Here is a 26,312-nt window from a genome sequence, read left to right as displayed (position 1 = left end):
ACCTTTTGGAGTAAGTCTTTAAAATCGCGTTAAAAATGGCTTCGAAACCCACCGTTTTCGAGATACGCACTTCTTTTATTTAGTAAAAGATACGTTTGAGAAATCCCGTTATATGTAAAATATAAATAAAAAACATCAGCTGTCAATAATTAGCTATCACAACTATAAAAAATTAAAAATCTACAACACCCGCTTTCGCTGAAATAAATGATGACCTACATCATCATCATCATAAATTAATCGTGGTGTTTGCAGTTAAAACGTATTTTTACTATGACTTTTTCAGTAAATCAACTGTTTCAATGTGTAAATTTAGCGTGAACACACATTCGTCATTGAAAGTAGCCGTTCTTTTAAATTATCGAAAAACCCGTGGAAAAATACGTCCACATACGGCATCACGTTGACCTTTGACCGCTTCACAAAATTTATTGGTTCTTTGTTGTATTTTTTGGGGTCATCTCAAACCCGTGTTGTACTATGTATTTTGCAGTGAATTCACTCTTTCAGCGTGAAAATTTAACTGAAAACAGGAAGTAATTGTGGAGTAGGTCTCCCTTGAATGTTCCAGCTTTCTGATGATGAGGTCAAAGGTCGAATTGATGCCGTTTGTTGACATATCATACTACCGATTATTATCTTCGGTTTCAGTTCTGTTTAACACGTTCACACAAAACTCACTTCGTTTTTTTTTATCACCTTCAGTCAAAGCCTAAATCGGTTGAAATTTGAGGGTTTAAATGACAGTCGATTACGGAATACCGTTCACACTGTGTAACCCTAGAAATATTCAATTTTAAGTTCGCGCGTCCCGTTGATGTACCTGGACTACGAATGAATGTTGCCGCACTCATTCGATTTCCGCTTAAGAAACTGAAGGTGTAACCTGATATAGCCTTCTATGCGTTACACAACCTGTTTCAACGAAACGACTGTACCGTGCAATAACAGACCGTTTTTGAGGTGGTTGCTTGCGATATTTAGTCGTGAATTGTCTCCTAACGTTTGTAGCCGATTTGGATTCATGAAACCATAAACAACAGTGATCACGATCTGAACCGTTATGCGACTCCAAGACGACCGATGGGATTAATCGTTCGCACGTACTACCTCTCTCTCTTTTTCTGTTTAGCTTCCAGAACCACCGTAAAGTACTACGTCAAAGGATGAATGAAGATGATATGTTTTTTTTTGTCTTCAGTCATTTGACTGGTTTGATGCAACTCTCCAAGATTTCCTACCTAGTGCTAGTCGTTTCATTTCAGTATACCCACTACATCCTACATCCCTAACAATTTGTTTTACATATTCCAAACGTGGCCCGTCTACACAATTTTTCCCTTCTACCTGTCCTTCCAATATTAAAGCGACTATTCCAGGATGCCTTAATATGTTGCCTATAAGTCTGTCTCTTCTTTTAACTATATTTTTTCAAATGCTTATTTCTTCATCGATTTGCCGAAACATCTCTTCATCTCCCAATTTTTGATATAAACAAATTATATTTTTGATTGAAAATTCGTTTCGCACGTGCTATTGGGCATTTTATATCACTCCTGCTTCGTCCGTCTTTAGTAATTCTACTTCCCAAATAACAAAATTCTTCTACCTCCATAATCTTTTCTCTTCCTATTTTCATATCCAGTGGTCCATCTTCATTATTTCTACTACATTTCATTGCTTTCGTTTTGTTCTTGTTTATTTTCATGCGGTAGTTCTTGCGTAGGACTTCATCCATGCCGTTCATTATTCCTTCTAAATCCTTTTTACTCTCGGCTAGAATTACTATATCAGAAAATCATATCATATTTATCGTTTCACCTTGAAATGTTTCTCCGGATCTAAATTGTTCTTTAACATCATTAATTGCTGGTTCTATGTAAAGATTAAAAAGTAACGGGGATAGGTAATATCCTTGTCGCATTCGCTTTCTTATTACGGCTTCTTTCTTATGTTCTTCGATTGTTACCGTTTTTGTTCCTGTAAATGTTAGCAATCGTTTTTCTATCTCTGTATTTGAAACCTAGTTTTTTTTAAATGATAATATATATGAATGTAAATGAAGTTTTGTAGTCTTAGTTTGACCGTTCCTGACCCACCGGGTTGGTCTAGTGGTGAAAGCGTCTTCCCAAATCAGCTGATTTGGAAGTCGAGAGTTTCAGCGTTCAAATCCTAGTAAAGCCAGCTATTTTTACACGAATTTGAATACTAGATCGTGGATACCGGTGTTCTTTGGTGGTTGGGTTTCAATTAACCACACATCTCAGGAACGGTCGAACTGAGAATGTACAAGACTACACTTCATTTACACTCATACATATCATCCTCATTCATCCTCTGAAGTATTATCTTAACGGTAGTTGCCGGAGGCTAAACAGGAAAGAAAGAAGAAGGTTGACCGTTCCTGAGATGTGTGGTTAATTGAAACCCGACCATCAAAGAACGCCGGTATTCAAATCTGTATAAAAGTAACCGATGGTCTTTACTAGGATTTGAACTTTACAACTTCGCGCGCGTGCCACCTAGTGAGAACGTCGGGAACTGATCGTATTAAGCGAAAATGAAACTTGAAGATATATTGTATTCAGTGATGTAAATTATTTTATTTTTTCATTATTAAAGGCTATTTTTATATAGCTAATTTATAAATATCTACTAGTTGATCGGGAACTAGTAGTATGCTATTTGGGTAACAATCTCTTTTATTCAGTTTTTTTTTTTTATTCGGACAAAAATGGAACATTCCCGGCCAGCGTTTGGTTAACCGAACCGAGGGAAACTGAAGTAAAATCTTCATTAGACTTAAATATAAAAATTCAAAATATAAATTAAATATAAAATACAATATATAAACGGTTGCAGCCATAATTTTAATAATAATTAAAAATAATAAATTCACAAAATAAAAGTAAATTAATAAAGCGAATACGTTAAATAAAAACGAAATAAATAATAATTAATGAACATCATTTTAGTAGATAATGCAAGTATCTACAGTAGATACAAATTTTAGTAGATGCAAAAAATTCTCAAATTATTTTTTAAAAGCTCGAATAATTATTATTGTTGATATAGAAGAAAATATTTAGTTTTACTTTAAATAAAATTGTTGAAAAGAATATTAAAATGAAAATGTAATTTATTAAAAATAACAATGAAAGCATAATATGGCCCTTTCACGTACGCCCAAATATTGTGATGAGTTGCACAAAATATAGTTACTTATTTCCTAAAAAAAAAGTAATAATAATATTCACGTTTATGAAAGCAAACAACGAGAACGTTAACGCAATACTAAAGCTTACGTGATAGGCATTCATGATACTTCACTTGCCGTTCTTTGATAAATTATCGTTTCATCAACTTATTTAAAATAATATTAAACACTTTTGCATTACAGAAACTATGTTACTCTATTCATACGGTTTTAAGTATTGCTTTTAAAAATCCCCGGATTTTGTACATATATATATATTTATAATTTAGATTTAATTTTTTATTAAATATAACTAATTTTTCCCAGTTTTATTAAATAAATTTACCGTGTAATTTAATGTATGTTGCTATTTAATTTACTAACTTATGACTGTAAAGAGTATTTGAAGCTCTCGTCAGGTTTACTCTTCTTGAAAGTAATGATTTTCATTATACAGTCAGTCTTTTTGTGAAAAAATAATGCAAGGTGTCTTACAAGGCTGAATTTGAATAGCATTTCGGTTCACTCGTCCGGTATATATAGAATTTTTTATTTGACTCGGCGATAAGGCAGTAGAAAACTACTTCGCTCTTCGATTATTTTCCTTAGTATCCCTGATATTGAAGGCCTATTATTTTAGGAAGTGGATGTATCAGATTTTCCGAAGCGACTGGTGTCCCAGGTCAGGTCGACTTCAGTCATCTAGTTATGACATCTAATATTACCGATTAAGTACCGTGTTTGTATGTTACTGAATAGTATTCTTGAAATTCAGTACAATTGAATTCAAGCTCGTTATATATATATATATTTTTTTTATGAGAAATCGGATAATTTTATTTGAATTGTATCTCCGTAACTGAAATAAGCGTGTAAAAACAATATTATTGAAAGAAAGGGTTAAATTTAGTTACGTAGGAACATTTTATATTACAGTTTTCATTCTTAAGTAAATTTGAACCGTAACGATGCCTGTTCAATGTAGACTGCACATCGTAATATTATAACTTGTTATCGGTCTGCTATCAAGTTAGGTTCGAATTTTTAACGATAAGGATTAAAATAATTGCTCCGTAGACGTACCTTGTCATCCCGTATTACTCTGCAAAATTCTTGCAAAGTAAAGCTTTTTATCGTAAAATTAACGATTTAAAAAAATATATATTAGGCAGTTTTAAATGAAATTAAAACCAAGAAACTATTCACGTCGACTAAATCTAAGCATTATATTTTGATGTTTCTTTAGAGTAGATCTAAATTCGTTTAACACATTTAAAATAGGGTGTTTATAAAGTTTTGTTATTTTTAAAATATAGTACTTTGTCGTACTTATGAATCTATAGTCTTAGGAAAATATTTTATTTTGAGTATTTTTTCTAAGCGTTACTTTTAATATAAATATGGTTTCAGTATTTGTTATAATTTTACGTGTTCCATATGTTTTTTCACTCTATTAAAAACGGCTTTTAACAAGTTTTGTTTCTGGTTTTTAACGGTTTTAACAGTTTTTATATTTTAATTAAAGTAACCAAGATTGATGAATTAACACCTATGTTATTTGGAATTTTTTTCTAGTTTATAGAAAATACTTCTCGTTTTTATATATATATATATATTTCTTTACCGTTGGTGGGTATACAATGAAAGTCACAAACCAGCCTAATACGAATGTCATCGGTTGTCTAAAAGGTAGGAAGTTATACGAGGTATTCTTGCAGCTTTCTCAGCGCACATAAGCGCACCTACTTTCAGCAGAAACACCCAAATTAAAAATATTTTTAGAATTCCAATAATTTACTAAGTATTTTCATACTTTCCAGTAGTAAAGTCGAAGGACAATCGGTAGAATTAACTTGAGAATAGGTGATCGTCCCCTTCAGGTCAGGTTACAGTTGATCAAGGGTGCAGGTTTAGCACGCATGTGGCAAATATATGTAATCGAGCGGATAGGACTGTTCAGTCACCCATTATACTGATGTCATCTCGTGCTGCTCCTCGAGCGTCTAAGAGAAGGCTGATTTCATCTGCGGTTATCCCAGCTTTGTTTTATACCGCGCCGGTCTGGGATAAGGCGGCACGTGTTGAGCGAAATTTGAGCAATTTACAGAAAACGCATGAAAGCAGGTGTCGGATATATTTTCCGGGTACAGGATGGTTACGTACAAAGTGGCTTGCCTGCTGTCAGATGTGCCCCCTATTGATCTACTAATTGGAGAGCGCTCCCTGGTTTACGAAGGCGTGGACAGAAAGAACGCTACAGCGAAAACCTTAGATGGTTGGAACGAAAGACGGAGATCGGGCGCGGGGTCTGTCTGGACAAAAAGGTTATTGCCGGACCTTATTCCGTGGATTAGCAGACCCCACGACGAAGCGAATTACCATCTTGCGCAGTTCTTCTCAGGACACGGCGCGTTTGATTATTACCTTTATAGGTTCAGTAGCGCAGCTCTCCTCGCCGCATGTAATGTTGTGGCGAGGATTCTGCCGAGCACACACTATTTCACTGTGAGGAGTGAAACGATCTCCGGGACCAGGCGGGTTTAACCGGTTTAAGTCCAGAAGACCTTGTCAAATACGTGCTTGAATTGGCGGGCGGTCGACAAATACGAGACTGAAATTTTAAAAAAGAATCATCCTTCTTTTTTAGAGGCTCGAAGATGCGGGTTTTAAGACCAGTAGGGATGGACAGCCCCAGTCGCGAGGTCCGGTATCCCGAGGCGTGCTGGTACCGATGAACGGCTGGGGACTCCACGGGGTAAAACAACAAAAACATAAAAGATCTGAACCGGTTGGGAACTTTGGGTGCGCCCCATTAGAGTGAACGCAAGCAAAAAAAGAAAAGAGCCAACCGGCGAGCCGACCTGCCGTGCCGGATTTACAGCCGGTAGGCGAGTAGGTTCGTTTGAGTAAATGGGCTCTTTCCTGGGCTGAGGTTTACTTAATTGTATTGCCGGCCCAGGGCAGTAGGAATGAGGTAAGAAAAAACGGTACTAAAGTTAGATCTGATCAAAAATGGTCAAAATCGATTTTAGAAAAACAAATATTTTTATATATATATACATAGTTGGTTCAATCTGAATTCTTACTATGTGACCAACGTCCCTGCCGTTTATGCAAATATCATAATTCTGTTTTTGAAATAATTGCTATTTAGTCTTACTTTAATTCATGTTTTACTAATTTTGAAAAATTAATCCTGGAGAGCCACATTAATCTCGGGAATAAATAGGTTATAAGTTTTCAATATATTTATGTTTTTTTTTAAACTATTGTCACGTAATATTTTATTCGTGAAATAAAATGTAAACATTATTTTTATCTTAAATAAAAAAAGGCTTTGCGTCTTTCTTAAAGATTTTCTCGAAACGGTTTTACGTTTACAAAATGAAAATGAAAAATAAGTTCGGTAATTTTTGTGTACGCTTGTTTCCCCGCTATATTTTATGTTTTTTTTCCCGATCGAGGTGGCTGGTAAAATTGTTTCGTGGTGTACAAGATATACCTACAGGTTTTGTCGGTACGACGGCAGAATTCGAGTAAAGTATACAAGACATCATTTTTATATTTATAAGAATATTTTAAAGTAATTTCGGAATCGGTCAATTTTTTTTTGAGATATCTAACCGTTTATTATATTCGTACATATCCATTTTAGGGTTTCATCTTTTAATTATTTTATTAAACAACGCACGTATAACTGTAAAGTAAATATAATAAATATCCACGAAACGAAACATTTTCTTTGAATTTCCGACTATATACCTTTTTTTTTATACCTTTTGTATAAAATAATGTTTCCGCTTACCAACAATTTTTAATATAAGTATCCGAGCGCTTTCGGAGTCGCTTTTCCATCATCAGGGATTATTTGACATTATTAATTCATGTATATAATTTTTTACGTTCACTTATAATTAAATTGAAGTTAAAATTGATACGTTCATAATAGTCGATTGTCAGTTAATAAAATATGTTATACGTTAATAATGTCCGAAAGTAACTTACGGGCATGGCGTTACATTTTTATTAACGTATAACTTATTTTATTAATTGATAATCGACTTTTATGAACGTAACAATTTTAATTTCAATTTAATTATAAGTGAACGTAAAAAATTATATACATGAATTAATAACGTCAAATAATCCCTGATGATGGAAAAGCGACTCCGAAAGCGCTCGGATACTTATATTAAAAATTGTTGGTAAGTGGAAGTATTATTTTATAAAAATATATTATTACCGACGGTGCCAAATTCTTGAAAATTAAATCTAAAACGTATACTATACCTCCCTTAATTTTATATTTCACGATAAGTTAGTTTACGTTTACGCGACGGATTGACGCATACTATAATAGTATTATTAGTATACGAGAAATCCATCGGGATGCCGTGTTTAAATCGGGGTACGGTATTCCTGGCACATATACCGAGAGATTAGACGGTAATTCGGTTAAAACGTATATTATAACATTAGTAAACCTTCTGGGAAATTAACATTAGATATAGGAGTTACCGGCAAATCATCTTTACCTACTGCATACTCTGCCTCTTTGTCTCTGTGGTATGTAAAGTAGCTGATTTCTAGTATTTATTTCCCGACCGAAATATATTTTTTATAAAAATCAAATGAGATTTTTGTTATATTTAATAAGAAAATAATATTTTATACATAAAACGCCGTAACTCGCTTTAAATCTTATTTTAAATGCCCGATTTTACTATCGGATTCTTTACAAAGCATAGACAGCATCAGGGAAGTTTCCTCGGCGTGCATGTAGAACACGGCCGGTTCCTTTCCTTACGTCACATAAGTATCCCTCATAACCGGCACATCACACGGATAAAAGCGATAGATTTGGCTAGAATAACTTTTTAAGGTAAGAAAAGTTTCTACTCGGGGTCGCAGAACAGGAGGTAGCATGCGTCCTTCTCAGAATGTCTTTAAATCCCGTTGACCGGTTCAAGTATATGCCGAAACGAATGCATTTATTCTTAATGGTAAGATACTGTTTGAGAAAGGGCTCGAATTTTTTAATAAAATCGTCCGCCTATCCCTACAATCGTAGTTCGTGAAAGTAAATGACTGAAAATCGTATAAACAGTTCGGCCGAAGAGGATATATTTAGATATTAAATAAGAAAATCAGAAAACGTATATCGTTTTTAATAAAAATAATAAATACGTTGTAATTGAATACGAGGTGTGAATTTGTAGATTCCAGTAAAATAATGAAATTTTTATTAATAGGATAATTATCGTCCATCTGAAATGTAGAATTCTTATAAGCTTACGTGAAAATAATTATGTAGTTGTACTATAATTATTACTATTATTATCATCGTAAAATAAAGAGTTGGCTGCAGTATTAGTCTGTGCTATTTTAAGTATAAAAAACAGTAAAAGATTGCTAGACACGCAACATAAATGCGAAACGGCTATTCACATCTTTATTACGATTATTTGGTACTACAGCCAAAATTGTTTTAAAATTTTATTACGGAGTCGTAATTCGATTAATCTATCTGCGTCTCTTCATTAAAATTATATAAATATTATAACTGAAAAACATTTCCGATTAATTTATTAATGCGGTATTTATAATGATACTTTAATAACGAACAAAAATTATTTTGCCGACCTCCGTGGCCGAGTAGGTGACGTCTCGGCATTTCGTGCGGAGATTCCGGGTTCTAATCCCGAACGGGCCGTGACACCTTTTCATGCGCTACCGATTTACAACGAGCTAATAACAATAGCTGCTGATGCCCGCTCTTTCATAAAAAAAATCATTTTGTTGAAATTTAAAAAAACTTAAAAGTACGAATTTGAATAGTTTTAACCAGAGATAAAGAATACATACAGAGTGTGTCACGAAGTACTTCCGGGACTTTCATTGTCTATTCTACTCGTAAATTAAAGGAAAAAGTTCATATAAAAATGATATCTTAAAATGCTTCGTTTGCAAGGGCTAGTTAAATATTTCGCTCGGATATCAGCTGCCCCGGTGAAATAAGGTCGTACTGAAATATTTAGGACGTTAATTAAACGGAAAGATTAGCGATATTTTACGATTTTTTACTGGAAAAATCTAATAAGATAGTTTCCAGAACCGTATTTGCAAGAGGTTTTGAGAGATCTCGGGTGAAAACCAATAAATTGGGGTAAAAACCCCTTCTTTTTTTTTTGTTTGACGTAGAATATCTTTGTTAATTGGGTAATAAATAAAATAATAATGTGTAATAAAATTTTACGCATTAAAATTTTTAAATAAAAGTTGAAAAGTTAATTTTTAATAAAATGGTGTTAGATAAGTTGAATAAAATAAAGAAACGTTAGAGAAATTCCAATTTTATTTACAAACAGTATACTAGACCAAAGTACATTATACATACCAGTTTATAATAAAAATGAGCTAGCCGTTTTCAACACATTTCTTGGCACGCTTCTGTACTGCTCGTTTTTGCTCTTTTCAGTTGTTAGGGCTGTTCTTAAGTTGCTCAGCAGCATATATAATGCGGAAAATAAATTCCTCACGAGAACCTATTTTCGTTTTGTATACAGTACAATATTTTATCGCTAATAAAAAAAAAAATTTGTCTTCAGTCATTTGACTGGTATGATGCAGCTCTCCAAGATTCTCTATCTAGTGCCAGTCGTTTCATTTCGGTGTACCCCCTACATCTTTAACGATTTGTTTTAAATATTCCAAACGTTGCCTGCTTGCACAATTTTTTCCTTCTACCTGTCCCTCCAATATTAAAGCCACTATTCTAGGATGCCTTAATATGTGGCCTGTAAGTCTGTCTCTTCTTTAACTAAATCTTTCCAAATGCTTCTTTCTTCATCGATTTGCCGCAATACCTCTTCATTTTGCACTTTATCCACCCATCTGATCTTTAACGTTCTCCTGTAGCACCGCATTGCAAAAGTTTCTAATCTTTTCTTCTCAGGATCCTCCAAGTTTCACTTCATGTAAAGCTACGCTCCAAACATATGCTTTCAAAAATGTTTTCCTGACGTTTAAGTTAATTTTTTATGTAAACAAATTATATTTCTGACTGAAAGCTCGTTTCGCCTGTGGTATTCGGCATTTTATATCGCTCCTGCTTCGTCCATCTTTAGTAATTCTACTTCCCAAATAACTTAATTCTTCTACGTCAGTAATCTTTTCTTTTTCTATTCAGTGGTCCATCTACATTATTTCTACCACATCTCGTTACTTTCGTTTTGTTCTTTATTTTCATGCAGTAGTTCTTGCGTAGGACTTCATCACTACCGTTTATTGTTTCTTCTAAATCTTTTTTACTCTCGTCTAGAATTACTATATCATCAGCAAATCGTAGCATCTTCATTTTTTCACTTGTACTGTTACTTCAGATCTAAATTGTTCTTTAACATCATTAACTGAGTTCTATGAAAAGATTAAAAAGTAACGGGGACGGAGAAATTCCTTGTCGGACTCCCTTTTTTATTACGGCTTCTTTCTTTTGTTCTTCAATTATTAATGTTGTTTGGTTCCTGTAAATTTTAGCAGTCGTTCTTCTATCTCTGCATTTGAACCCTAATTTTTTTAAGTGCTGAACATTTTATTCCAGTCTACGTTATCGAATGCCTTTTCTAGGTCTATAAATGCCAAGCATGCTGGTTTGTTATTCTCTTCTACTATTAATCTGAGGCCTAAAATTGCTTCCCTTGTCCCTATATTTTTTCTGAAACCAAATCGGTCTTCTCCTAACACGTCTTCCACTCTCCTCTCAATTCTTCTGTACAGAATTCTAGTTAAGATTTTTTATGCATGGCTAGTTAAGGTGATTGTTCTGTATTCTTCACATTTATCTGCCCCTGCTTTCTTTGGTATCATGACTATAACACTCTTTTTGAAGTCTGACGGAACTTCCCCTTTTTTTGTAAATATTACACACCAGTTTGTATAATCTACCAATCGCTTCCTCATCCGCACTGTGGAGTAATTCTGCAGGTATTCCGTCTATTCCAGGAGCTTTTCTGTCATTCAAATCTTTTAATGTTCTCTTAAATTTGGATCTCAGTATTGTTTCTCCCCTTTCATCCGACTTCCTCTTCTTCCTCTATAACACCATTTTCTAATTCATTTCCTCCGTATTACTCTTCAATAAATTCCACCCACCTATCGACCTTTCCTTTCGTATTATAAATCGATGTACCATCTTTCTTTAACACATTATTAGATTTTAATTAATATACCGCAAAATTTTCCTTAAGTTTCCTGTATGCTCCGTCTATTTTACCAATTATCATTTCTCTTTCCACTTCTGAACACGTTTCTTTAATCTACTCTTCTTTTGCTAGTTTGCACTCCTGTTTATAGTATTTCTTAATTGTCGGTAGTTCCTTTTACTTTCTTCATCAAATTTTGGTTTTACAAATTTTTCACATCGTCAGAAAAGAATTCGGTTTTTGTTTACATGTAATAAGTACTTTTCTGACAATTACAGTAATGTACTATTTCTAAATAAATTTTGAATTTTTCTTTTATTTGTCTTATTCCACGTATTTTACACCATTTTGTTCAAAATTAAATTGTCTTCAAAGTTTTTTTAACGTTTTATGTGTTTATTACCCATTTTAACAAAGAGTTTGTACGTCTAACATAAAAACCGAGTGTTATTACCTCAATTTATTGATTTTAATCCCAGATTACTCAAAAACTACTGCAGATACGGTTCTGGTACCTATCTTATTCGATTTTTCACGTCAAAAGGCATAAGAAATCACTAATTCTGACCCTTAATTACCGTCTTAAAAATTTCAGTACGACCTCATTTCACTGGGGTAGCTGAATTCCTAGCAAAATATTTCAGTGGTCGTAACTTGCAAACGAAGCATCTTTGGGCATAATGTTTATATAACTTTTTCCATTATTTTCACGAGTAGAATAAGTTATGTAGCTCCCGGGAGAACTTCGTGATAAACTGTATACCTCCTGTTAACATTCCGTTCCGTTCCCGATCAAAAGTTCCGAGTTTGACTGCCGGTTTTTCACAAATTAAAGAAATTAATTATCACTTATCGTCAGCTGTTACAGACCGCGTCACCATATTGTATACGTAAATAAATAATTAAATATTTATGATGCTTCCATGTATTCCCGTTTGAATTATAATTTCATCATCTCTTGGTTATCCTAAACTCAGAACGAGTTTTCAAAATTCATAAAGGGCTGTCAGATCGTTGTTTGGCACTGTAAATATGAATCGTATTTATCGATTTTTATAAATATTACTTAATCTTCGTTGATATTTACTAAATAATAATAAATAAATTCTTAAGGAATAACAACATCCACCTTTATAAAATTAGACAACTGTACTGAATTTAATGAATCGGCTACATATTTATTTAAAACAAAATTGAAATATTTTCTATTACAGAAACAGTATTACTTTGTCGAAGAATTTCTAAATATTATTAAGTAAAAACTTTTTAAACCCTAAATTTTGTTTCATTCCTAATGTATACACAATTATGTGTTCAAAAATGTTCAATGACGCAATTCAATTATAATTTGTGAATTGAGATTTACGTTGTAGTTTTTTTTACGTTTATTGTCTTCATTTAGTTATTATCTTTCCCGTAGGAAAGGGTGGTGCGTGGATTTGTTTGTTTCTTGTATGAGCTCGCATTTTTATTTTAGCTGCTATTGGCGCAGAGCGGACCATGGTGATCCGCCGGACGGCTGGGAGCAACGCACAAACGATTCATTCGTTCGACAATTCGTTTATTAGAATGATTTATACTTCTTGATACGAACGATTTATTTTAAGATTATATTTGTGTTTGGTGATAAAAAAGGAAAACATTGCGGTTAGAGCAGTGTTAAAAATCACTACTCAAGAAACAGCTAAAACTGTTTAGGATTTTGAAGCTTCGTTGTAAACATTTTTGTTGTTATACTCTAAATTCATGAAGGCTGTTTAGTTACAATTGAAAAAACATTTAACGAAATCATGCGTAATGAAACATTAATCGTGTATCATTTTCGCGGCGAGTCGTGGGCCCGCTTATTTCCTAGTTTTTTAAATAATTGATATGGATTCTAATGGCATCTATTTTTGATTTTGTAATTAAATTTTTTGTTCGTAATCTATTCAAAATTTTACCACCGTTTCCCTGGATCCAACCAGGTAAATGTTAGGGAAATGCCTATGTTTATCACTAGAGTAATATATCTGTTAATTTCTGACGAGATCTATTTTATAATAATACATTATTATGTACCGATGATAGTAAAAGATCTATTTATCTAATTTCTGTTCAGAAGAATAAAATACTAATAGTAATAATAATAATTAATAAATCATTTGTTGAAACAAATATGAAAGATAATTGAATAATGATAATAGAGTTAATTGAATATTTGGTGTCGTATCAACCGAACTGCAAATTAAAACAATACATTTTAGTGCTGAATGTATAGAAAACGCGAACCTTTCGTTTAAATTATTTTATTGTACGTAATCAAATCGTTCATTTGTTTCAAAGTTTGTCATTTATTTCACCTTTTGTCTGAGTAATAGTTGATGATTTCACTCGGTAAGCTTAACGGATCACTCGGTGTTAAAAATTAAACACGTCGTACTGTAATTCTGAAATCGTGAAAAATTGTTGACATAAAAACACTTATAACTGTTAATTTAATTCTACGGGAGGATAAAAAGGCCACTCAATTTTCCTCATTTTCATGAATAACAAAACACGGAATAAAAATATATTATTATAAGATGCAGTAAAATTGTAAACCGAACCGCTTTTAGATAGTTTGCGTTTCCACTATTCCTCGGATATTAATCCTCGATTAAAAAAAAATTAAATAATAATAACACAAATATTTTGGCCAAAACAGTATTATTTTGTGACTGATTTTCTCCGTAGAAAAAAATTATGCGGTATTAAATTAACTATTACGCGTTTATCGTGTTTAACTTTAATATACAATAATTCCTCCTTATAATTTAATATTATATGTAAGTCGGTTTATATTAATTTCATTTTTTATGTATTTAAAATTTTGATGCGCCGACTTTTGCGGCTGAGTAGGTAGCGTGTCGGCATTTCGTGCGGAAGTCCCGGGTTCGAATCCCGGTCAGGCGTGGAATCTTTTCGTTTGCTACCGATTTCCTACGGGCTAATGATCGGAGCTGTTGATCCCTGCTCTTTCTTTAAAAAAAAATTTGTTGTGTAATATATTACGCAAAAGTTTATAAATAAAAGAAAAAAATACTAATATTAATTAAACTATCGATACATACGAATCACTACAAAAAGATTATTTTTTATTTGCCGTTAATAAAATTATCTCTCGCTAAAAACTAAAAAAAAATCCTTTTTTTAAAAAAATCCCGGTCAAAGACGGGGAAAAACAGGTTAAGTCTGGATTACTCGAACCACCAATTTAGTTTGTCCATCAGGCGCCAATACACGCTCCTAATAAGGTTGAATAAGATAAAAATCCTATTTCTTAGAAGATAGAGAGAAAGAGAGATAGCATGAAGCTTTAACAGATCAAAGAAACTTCCTTCTTAAGGGTGAGGAAAATCTTTTAATGTTTTTACGATAGTAAACAGTTTACAAAAGTTTTTTTTTTTCGAATTAACCACTTTCGAGTACGTTGGATGAATTGTTTTTTTTGTGTTTTGACTGTTTTCCGTTTTACGTAATATTCTTGCTTTCTTTCTTCCTTTCTAAGGTTGCTTTCTTCTGAAACTTTTGTATTTTGTTTTTTGGTGGAACCTTTGGTTTTCATGTTTAGTATTTTTCTAAATTAGGTTCTATTTTCAATTAATTCATCTATAAAATTTAATTCATTTAAATCGTTTTTAATTTATTTGAACCATTAGCTCTTACTTTTTATATTTTTTAACATTTTTTTTGTTTTTGTTTTTCTAGGTGAAAAACGCTTTCCCGTTGTCATCGATAGAACACGATATACTGGTTGTAATTAAATTTAAAAATTGACAATTAAAAGGAGAAGAAAGAATGTACTAACCTAAAGCGGTCGAAAGAAAGAAGGAAGTGGCTGAGTTAAAGAACGATGAAGTATTGGAAAACTAGCCACAAGTTAAAAATTCTACGCGGTACTGTAGTGACCGGTATCAAAAAAAAAGTATAATACAATTGTTATAACTTGCTGTATGTGCTGGTATATTTATCTATATTTTAAGTCGAGTTTCTAAAACTAGGTAACGTATGGTTTTAAACTATACAACTTCAATTTAGAAATCTGTTCTCGCATTTAAACATTTTATCGTTCTTCCTGGTTTTTTGTCTAAAAATAAGGATGCGTTCTTTTCAAGAATAAATAAATTAGACTAATAAGTCATTCTAAATACCGTTTAAAATTTTAAATATTAGTTATAGTGTGATATTTTTATTTTTACTACTACGGTATTACAGAATATACTGGAGGGAAGGTATCGATCGATATTGTGACAAAAACTACCTACCCGTCGAGATATACATATTTTCTGGTTCACTGATCGTGAAACGTCGATATCCACCCAAAACTCGTTTATAAAATATGCGTGCGAGCGAGCGCATATGTGTATGTGGGTGTGTGTTGGTATCTGTTTCGCTTAATATTTCAGGAACAGTTAAAGTAGAAACTTTTTATTTAGTAGGATGATTTATATGTACCAGGCATTGACTCAATTTTTTTTTTTCTAATCCGTCGATGGGTTGGGGGAAATACCGAGTTAGGGTTGTCATATCTCGATAAAAATTTCTAAAAATTTTTTTTTCTACCTTCCTGATATACTAGTATTAATTTAAAAACGTTTTTTTCTTTCCAAAAAATTCATCGCTTTCCTCAAATATGACATTTAGAAAGATGTTGGTTTTTAGGCAGGGGGTTGAAATTATCATTACCAAACTAGCAATTTCTGTACTTATCGGTTCTAAAACACCTATTTGGTAGGAGTCCCACGGTAGGATTCCTACGGAATCCTACCGTGGCGGGCAATAAGCGAGAATAACATCGAAATCGTATAATGACTGCAGAACAATATATTGAAAAAAACAAGAGCCGTGGTTTGTGAAAAATCACGTTTGCGAAAAAAGGAGATTTTTTCAAGATAGGAACAGCAACAAGCTGTTGATCCAGAGTTTATCTTAAACGTGCTTAATATATGATTCGACAAAAGTTAAAGAAATTACAAACTGCAGGTCAGAATTTCTCAAAATACATTCGGATTTACGAGGTGTATGAAAGTATTTAGCTGATCTATTATTAAATTCAATATGTTTCATCGGTTGTAAAAGAATAACGTGAAATAATTGTTTTTGGCCGTTAAAGGTGATCTATCTCTTTTTCTGTTTAGCCTCCGGAACCGCCGGTAGGTATTATTTCAGAGGATCAATAAGGATGATATATATGAATGTAAATGAAATATAGTCTTTACAGTCTCAGGTCGACCACTCCTGAGATGTGTGGTTAATTGAAACCCGACCGCCAAAGAACACCGGTATCCACCACGACCTAGTATTCTAATCTCTATAAAAAAAAACCGGCTTTACAAATTCGTGAACCGGCTCGCGGTTAACCTCCTGGTTAACAGCCAGGCGCTTTAGGCGTTAGACACCCAAAGCGACTGCGTTTATTAAATCTGTAATTCTCCGAGGTTTGAGGTGAATCGGCTACACTAGGTTGTCGTGCATCGTTCAAATTTTTCATTTTCTTTCGCCACCTACTTTTGTCGGTTCTTTGATGTTTTTCACTGTTTCTTTGTACGATTAGTTATTCTTTGCGTCGTAGATCACAGAGTATCTATGACACAAAGTAGTAGATATTAGTATAAACAGTAGTATCTGTTTGGTTTTCTTTGCGTTTTACGTTCTGAACTTTGTACGTAATTATTTATGTATACCGTATAAGATATTTATACATATAAAGTTCTTTGCGGAATTTCAACGGAAACCTCTGTCTGCATGAATTTTTTTTTTTTATTCAAATTTAATTATTAGAAACGATTGTAAATTAAACACCGCGCTAAAAAATAATAAATATTCATTTCAATCAAACTCGGCTTATTGTTATGTGATAATTAATTATCGGTGTAAACTATTATTTATTCATGTTAAAGCCCTGATGCGATGAATATCTCAAAAGAAGCGTAGAGGGTTACGAATTTCTATTATCGATCATACTTCGTTATAAAATCTAGAAATTTGGAAACTTGATTCCTACACTATGAGACGATAAAAATACATTTTTAATCTAAAAGTAGATTTTTAATATAACGGTAAGATTCACCCTCAAAGTGGTAAAAGTTGTGTAACTCGTTGCCGCTTTTAATAGCGGATATCGAGAAGTATCAATATATGTCTTCTAGTAGTAATCAGTTTATTACTAAGTACGAATGAGAACGAAAAAATAAACAGAATTACAGTAATTTTCAAGGTCGCATGCCGCATGTCTTATCTATTTTTAGCCGACATCGTATAGATATATACGTACGTAAATATTCTTGAAGCGTTATAACTTTGTTAATGAGTTCTGAGAATTTAAAATCTTTCATCGTAAGTGTAAGTTATTGAGAATTCTTAATCTTTATTCTCTTACTTTATTGAATTTCATCGCTTAAATTTTATCTAAATGAAATAAGACCCCTTTTTTTAATCTCACACTTTTTAACTTAGACATCTTGTACAATATAATGAATATCGATTCGGTTTATTGAGGTATCGTCAGTAATATTTTTTTCCGAGCGAACCTTTAAAAAATAATTTTAACAAAAAACCAAAGCGGTTTTTACTATCAAATCTACCAGAATTGTAACAATACTAGTTATGTGGAAATATAAATGTTTATTTTCTGGTAACATTTATAAATCTCATGTACTGAATTATTTTACTGACGTAATTATAGCCGTAGAATCGTATTACATGGAACCAACAGTATATTAGGATTATCCGTCGACATAGTCCGTAACAAATTGATAATACAACCGTGGAACTGACAATGTCTAGCTAATAGTCATCAAAGATTATTATTTAAAAAAATTATTACAGTTTGGGGAGATGTAGATTATAATATTGAAAATTTATAGGTCGATTTGACTTTGGGATCGGCAAACTTTTATTTTCCCTATGGGATTACGAGTTGTTATTTCGTATATCCGTGCAGATATACATTTAACGCGTATTCGTTTTTATTTTTATGTATTTGTTTTATCTTGTTATATTTCAGCGTTTTATAACAAGTTTTTATTCGGCTAGTATACCGTAACGGCGACTAAATTTACGATACGAGCCTGTTCTTCCGTGTGTTTGACCGCTATCAATAGCTAAACAGCCATAATTATGAAGTAATGTTACATTTCGTTTCCGTCGGTCTTGTGTGTCAGGTAAGAATTTATTTTGGTAGGTTCGGTACTGTAGGATTCGTTAGGCGTTACGCCGATACCTACCGGCTTGGTCTAGTGGTGAACGCGTCTTCCCAAATCAGCTGATTTGGAAGTCGAGAGTCCCAGCGTTCAAGTCCTAGTAAAGACAGTTATTTTATACAGATTTGAATACTAGATCGTGGATACCGGTGTTCTTTGGTGGTCGGGTTTAAATTAACCACACATCTCAGGAACGGTCGAATTGAGACTATACAAGACTACACATCATTTACACTCATGCAATCATCCTCATTCATCCTCTGAAGTATTATCTGAAAGGTAATTACCGGAGGCTAAACAGGAAAAAGAAAGAAAGGCGTTACGCCGATGGGAATCTCACACGTGGCATTCGCATCGGTGGCATCTTGACTGTGGCCAGACTACAATATGTCTTGAGGCTTTGAAGGTAATGTCTGATAAAGCCCCTAACGGCTAGGTACGGATGGAGGTGGCATGACGATTGGATCCGTCACACGGCAGGTGTCTTCCCTTTGGGGTCGCGATATTTTGAAATACATTTGTGTGGATTCCTGAAAGCTACAGTTAGAAGTGCTTTATAGCAGAGCTTCCATGTACCAGCTGGTAATTTATCAATACTCCCGCTGTATTGTAGAATTATAAATATTTTTAATTTCCAGTTATAGCCGCGTCTACTACTGCTGCAGCAGCATATATATATATATATATATATATATATATATATTTATATATATATTTAGTAGTATAGCGATTGGATAGAAATTATCGGTATCGCAATTCCAAGACCTCTTTAGTCAAAAAAAAACAAGGTGTAAAAATTTTCCGGTAGATGTGTAAATACGTACGTATGTGTTTTGTCCTGAATTCTGATTAATATCCCCAGACTTCCTCAACATAAACTTTTCAAAAACGGCTCAAAACATTTCTATGTATTGGTGTCATTAAATTTTGAACAAAAAAAAAAATGTTATGTGGAATACACATGACTTCCTTGTACGCCTTTAAATTACACTTAATTTTTTTTTTTTAAATGGAAAGTACATCAAATTTTATTTCGTTAAAAACTTCTAATATTTTTTCATATTTAAAAACAAATTTGTTGTATTGAATAATAATTCATCGTAAATTTTTTACAATAAGAGGTTAATAATTATTAATAAATCAATATATTTAAATTAAAAAAATGTTAAGAACAAAAAAAGGAGATGAATTCTGATTCGAATCGATGTGCCTTCCCCTAAGATCCTTATATTTCATTAATTAAAATTTTATTTGATTATAACCAATGAAAATAAGTACCTCTTATGATATATTGTTGAAAAGCTCTCAATGCGGGCTTATTACCGCAGTTAAGAAAAAGTCCAAAATTCAAATATTTTTGGATTTTGAACTTTTTTGGACACTTTTGGTTCACTCGATTGCAGTCAAAAGGGGAGGTGCACAACTAGATGTTATAACATCCCAAATCCAAAATTTCAACATTCTTCTGCCTAATTGTTTTTGAATTATGCGAGATACATACGCACGTACAGACGTGACGCCGAAACTAGTCAAAATGGATATTTCCGTTGAAATCTGGAAACCGAAATTTTTCGCGATTACAATACTTACCTTTACTTCGTACAAGGAAGTAAAAAAGGAGAATGTTTTTCATCATTTTTTTTTTGTAATGTGGAAAATTGAGCTTTACTACGGTGAAAATACTTATAAACTTATTTAATAGTCTAAAGTTCTTAGTCGGATTTAGGAATCGGTGGAATATTCAGCGATATTTTTAAACGGTTTTTTCCTCATTCCTCGAAAACCCGTTAACCTAAAAAAGATAATATTTGGAACAAATATTTGGCTATAAATAGCTCAGATTCGGCCTGACCTTCGATCCCGTCGTACAAAGAGGCATCATGGTATCCATATTTTTCCCTACGAAAGGTTGTTCCTTAAGGCCTTCTCCAAACTTAAATTAGTGATTCAAGTCATCGCACAAGGATGAAATAGAAAAATTCTATAACTCGTTTCATTTTACCTCTGCCCGCCATTTTATGTTTTTTTTTTTTTAAATATAAATTTATATTTTAAGAAGGGATTGAGAAATTTTTATGAAATTTGGTGTACATGTATACCCAAAAAAAATGTTCTAAAAACTTAATTAGTTTGAAAATTTCAAAATGTCAGAGGTTTAATTTTTCTAATCGTTATAGCTCTATAAATATTAATTTTATCAAATTATTTTTATAAGGTAAAATTTTAACCCTTTTATTGTGAACAAAATGACACCCTATTTGTTCAAATCGGTTGATAAAACACTGACATAAGTTTTAAACAGAATCGCAAAACTTTTATATGAAAACAAATGCCAGATTGTTCAGTTCACATTTAAAACAATTTTTGAATCGAATTAAACAAATTTTATATTTTAAAAAATGTTTTATATAAGCGTGACATTTTGTTTAAATGTTTCTTCATAAGGGAATAATATAGTACTACGGTTAATGTTTTAAATGAGGTAAACATTGCTGTATTATTTTTTGTTCTCTACCGTGTAGTTAAATATCGCCAGGAGAAGCCAATTTCTAGAATCGTTTACTAAATTCGATTTATGAAGATGTTTTTTTGTTGCTATTTCATTATTCATTTGATCAATTTTTGGTACCGATAACGATAAAACAGATTAATATTTAAAAACCGAATGGTGAATTTGAAATAGAAAACTCTCTAGCCGGCTTTTTATTAAGTTGTCTCTTGAATTCGATTAAATATTTGAGTAGTGCAAAGTATTTTTTATTTCATTTTAAAATTTCTTTTTCTGTGGTTATGTAATAAGTTTTTTATATCTACGAAAATGCACGTCAAGTATTTAATGAAAAATTCTCGATGAGTTATATTTGTAGATAATTTGTCTTGGAAAGCAAGCCCTGTAATCTTTAACATAATTTCGCGATATCTGACTTACATATACTATTCAAGAGTCGTTATAAAGAAGTGCTAATTGTACCGAAAACTTGAAAACGTTATGTCCTCGTGTCAGTTCATAATTATTAAAATATTAATGGGAAAAAACAACGGTAAATTTTTTTTTTTGACTTAATTTACATGTATTGCGCAATAATATGTAATTACTTCGTACCGGTTGTTGGAACATACCGACATTTATTTTCTTTTTGCGTTATTTGTGATGAGAAAAACAGGGGAATGAAATTCTAATCGTGAAGTGTTATCTACATTGCGGTATCGTTAACTCAAGACCTGGAAAACGGGTCCGATACTGTCTACTCACCCGTCGTATCTATCTATATATACTTTATAATGACTACGGTTAATGATGGTTCCGTGAACATTTTTATTCGCTTAGCCGTAATGATAAAGGCCGTATCACCGTTTATAAACTATCCATTATCCCGTCCTGAAGAAGCACATCTTTTCTCTCTCTCTCTCTCTTTTTCCGTTCAGCCTCCGTAACCACCGAAAGGTATTACTTCAGAGGATGATATGTATGACATGCAAATGACGTGTAGTCTTATACATTCTCAGGTCGACCGTTCCTGAGATGTGTGGTTAATTGAAACCCGACCGCCGAAGAACACCGGTATCCACGATCTAGTATTCAAATCCGTGTAAAAATAGCTGGCTTTACTAGGATTTGAACGCTGAAACTCTCGACTTCCAAATCAGCCGATTTGGGAAGACGCGTTCACCACTAGACCAACCCGGCGGGTCAAGGTGTAAGAACCTAATGCGACCGCAGTGAACAGGGTATTGTTATAACTTTTACTGGCGTCTACCCCGCTACTTCCTCCTCCCTGGGACGCCCTTCGGCATATAATTAGAGTATTTTACACGGAACGGTTACACTAAATATAATTTAGTACACGATCGCTGCAAAAGAAAAACTACTGTAAACACGGACCGACCGATTTTACCCTAATCAAGTACTTTATCGATCGCACTCGGATTCTGAATTCGACCTGATGCAATCGGAAATAATCAAATAAATTTTCAGGATTAGATTTCCGTTTGTTAAGGTGTGAAGAATCGATTTGCTATAAACCGATTAAACATTAACGCCAGCTCGAATCGGACGGTATGTCAACGAGTAAGGTACGTTACGATTTCCGTAGTCGTTTTACAGCGACCCATCATGAAATTTTACCCGGTAAGATAAATGAGATCGGACCCCAAAGGCTGGCTGTCGGTAAAAAAACATTTTTTCACTATGTGTTTTTTTGACGCAGTTCTTAAATAAACTTAGACACACCATCCTCCCTAATCCGGTTTTAATTCGTTCATAAATCTTTCCTTACTGGAGAGGTGTTCCATTTATTCTCCCGTAATTCGTTTGTACCTATTTCTTCGGAAAATGATGAACTATTATAAAAAAAATTACATAGCTTTTCATCGAACTCTTACCCTTTCATATGACTCATGCCGAATACTTATTATTTCTGCACCCTTTCGCATATCTTCAAGGCGTAAATTCATTAATAAATCCTCTGCCAGAATCTTCTTAAATAAGGTATAACCGGTAAATAAGGTATGCCAGAATACTTAATATTCTATATAGCCATCTTTAAAATCGAATAAAATTTTTTTATCGCCTAAGTTAATAGGAATAGCTTACACTATAGACCTACAATTCTTTTCTCTACTGATTCTTAAATTAGTAATGACGAACAATAAATTACGCTAAAAACGATAAATAAATATGTTGTATGTTGATCGGTTCGGACTCTTGTCAAATATGGTTCCGTTGACCTGACCTGCTAATTAATAATTACGTAAAAATCTGAACTGAAAGTAAAATTTAACGTAATATAAAATAATTCTGATTTAACTGTTTTTAAAAATCCTGAAGGATATTCCTTCGAGTTCAGATGGCGTGGCGCTATTCATACGTACAACTGCACGTCGGAGGAAGCTTTCCACGATGCAGTATCAGTTCGGAGTTCGGAGATGGTTACGTGGACCGCCAACCCCCGCTAGGAAAAGGCATTTAAAAGATACAAGAAGAAACCCTTTTTATGAGATGCTTCGGTCGGTTTCTCCGTTATTATTTTCACTAAGTCGCGTTTTTTCTTGCTACGAAGCAGAACTATCCGACGACTTAACAAACTGCCGATCGAATATCATGAGACCGTGCAGAAACTTTTACCCGGCACAAAAACATCTCATTATTAATAAAAATCCTCTTGTGTTTTAGGATAAAGCGTGGTCATACGGCAGCCACCACGAATTCAAAAGGAATCAACTTTACAATTCCATTAAATCTTAAAATATAAAAACAAAACGTCGATTTGCGTCCTCTTGATGAAGTGTAAGATGCATAAATTTGTAAAAAAAAAAAAAAAAAAATTAAAATTGATCCGATTAAAATTATCCTTTTATTAAAATCTGTTAATAAAGGTAAAAGTGCTTATTTGTTTTACGACCCCACTTTTTTCGCCTTTTTTCAGAAAAAATTACTTAATATAGCATGTTTTACAGTAATCCTACCTTACTAAAGAACATTTGTGTGTGTGTGTGTGTGTGTCCCTTAGCTTAGCACCGGAATGTACCGATCGCTAGCGGAAAATCCCGATTCGTTAGTACAAGTCTCGTGGTGGTCAGGTATATATACTTGTTAAATAACAAATAAGACCGGTCAGGTATGGTCAAAATCCCGCGTGTTTTCGGTTGAAAATAAATCGATTAACGAAGTCGGTTACTTGGTCGATTGCTGTTTTTCTATAGGGATCTCATCCTATAGATAAGGATAATAGATAATAGATATAAAGATAAGATTTTTCTTATCCTACAACGAATTCTACAGGATGAATTCAATAAGACACGAAACACTATTAAGAATACTATAGAAAAATAAATTCTGGTACATTTTTGTTCATCGGATCTCTCTAATATATAAATGGTTTGCAAAAACCAGTAGCTCAACGTAAATTGTTTAGGCGTAGTTGTATTTAGAAAATAATGTCTTATATTGAAATATAAAAGAAGCTTCAAGCGGTGGGAAAATGATCGAACGAAAGATTAAGCTTGACAGAACGTTTTGATTTCATTTTTTGCGTAGAATTGTCCGTAGATTTCCACGTAGATATAATTATACTTGCTCAAACGGCTTATTTTTACTATGCTGCGTGTTAACCCTTTGCATAAAAAAAATGTACGCTGGATCATTCGGTTATCCGTTATTTTTCCGAAATTTACCTATATCTCCGGAACGGAGATATAGGTAAATTTATAATTTTAAAAATTCAAACATCGTATTTCATAGCAATATAAGGGCTAACGTTAAAATTATAAACTAGAAAAAAGAAATCGAAATGAATAATAAAATTACCGGAAAAACAGAGTAAAAATTTTTTAATTACAGTTATTTTTTTGTAATACGCAGTTAATGTGAGGCGCGCAGTAATGAATTCTCTTGAAAAATTTTCAAGATTATAAAAAGAACCGCACATTTGGCTGTATCTCATGGGTTGTGTGGAAAACAGTTAACGATTATTTTGTAAGCTTTTAGTGAATTTTATAATTAAAGTTAATGTTACGTATTTTTACACGATTACGATAAATAAATCAGTTTTCAAGATCTCCTTTTATGTCCCAAAGAGCAGTGCGAAGCAGCTAGTTGATAAATAAAACATTAGAGAAATACCGTAGTAACCCTATAAGTCAATAATACATTAATGAAAACACACTAAAATGTTGTTTTATATCGGTCATTTTAAACATTCTCCTTGTTAACATATCTTATATATATGTGTATATATATATATATATATAAATATATAATATATATATATATATATATATAAATGAATGTTTATTTCTTTGTTCCATATGCGTTCCTATACCATTCGTCCAATTGCGATGAAACTTTCGTGAGTTGTTGTGCGCACGCCCGTGAAGGTTTCGAATTAGTATGGACCAGGTAGGTGGCGCTGGGGTCGAGATATTTCGAAAAATTGTATTTATTGTACGATTTTACTCATATTCAGAATTTATATATTTTTTTTTTGTCTTCAGTCATTTGACTGGTTTGATGCAGCTCTCCAAGATTCCCTATCTAGTGCTAGTCGTTTCATTTCGGTACACCCCCTACATCCTACATCCCTAACAATTTGTTTTACTTATTCCAAACGTTGCCTGCCTACACAATCTTTTCCTTCAACCTGTCCCTCCAATATTAAATCGATTATTCCAGGATGCCTTAATATGTGGCCTACAGGTATGTCTCTTCTTTTAGCTATATTTTCCCAAATACTTCTTTCTTCATCTATTTGCCGTAATACCTCTTCATTTGTCACTTTATCCATCCGTCTGATCTTTAACGTTCTCCTGTTGCATCGCATTTCAAAAGCTTCTAATCTTTTCTCCTCAGGTACTCCGATCGTCCAAGTTTCACTTCATGTAAAGCTACGCTGTAAACATATACTTTCAAAAATGTTTTCCTGATGTTTAAGTTAATTTGTTATGTAAACAAATTATATTTCTGGCTGAAAGCTCGTTTCGCCTTTTCGGCATTTTATATCGTCCATATAACAAAATTTGTCTACCTCCGTAATCTTTTCTCCTCCTATTTTCACATTCACTGGTCTACTTTCGTTATTTCTACTACATTTCATTACTTTCGATTTGTTCTTGTATATTTTTATGCGGTAGTTTTTGCGTAGGACTTCATCCATGCCGTTCATTGCTACTTCTAAATCCTTTTTACTCTCGGCT

The 26,312-nt window shown here is 33.0% G+C and overlaps 1 protein-coding gene and 1 long non-coding RNA gene across 2 annotated transcripts in view; one reads left to right on the top strand and one right to left on the bottom strand.

The window, feature by feature from the left end:
* The window catches only part of LOC142330087 (uncharacterized), a 166,510-nt gene extending 151,110 nt beyond the window's left edge, over window positions 1-15,400 (top strand). Inside the window, exon 4 of the long non-coding RNA XR_012757676.1 lies at window positions 15,127-15,400. This is a non-coding gene — a long non-coding RNA (uncharacterized LOC142330087). The remainder of the gene's footprint in view (window positions 1-15,126) is intronic.
* The window catches only part of LOC142330084 (uncharacterized), a 249,826-nt gene that overhangs the window by 149,508 nt on the left and 74,006 nt on the right, over window positions 1-26,312 (bottom strand). The window lies entirely within an intron of this gene.

This window comes from Lycorma delicatula, chromosome 9 (genome assembly GCF_047948215.1).
Source record: "Lycorma delicatula isolate Av1 chromosome 9, ASM4794821v1, whole genome shotgun sequence".
Taxonomy (NCBI): Eukaryota; Metazoa; Arthropoda; class Insecta; order Hemiptera; family Fulgoridae; genus Lycorma; species Lycorma delicatula.
This window is presented reverse-complemented; position numbering and strand designations above follow the sequence as displayed.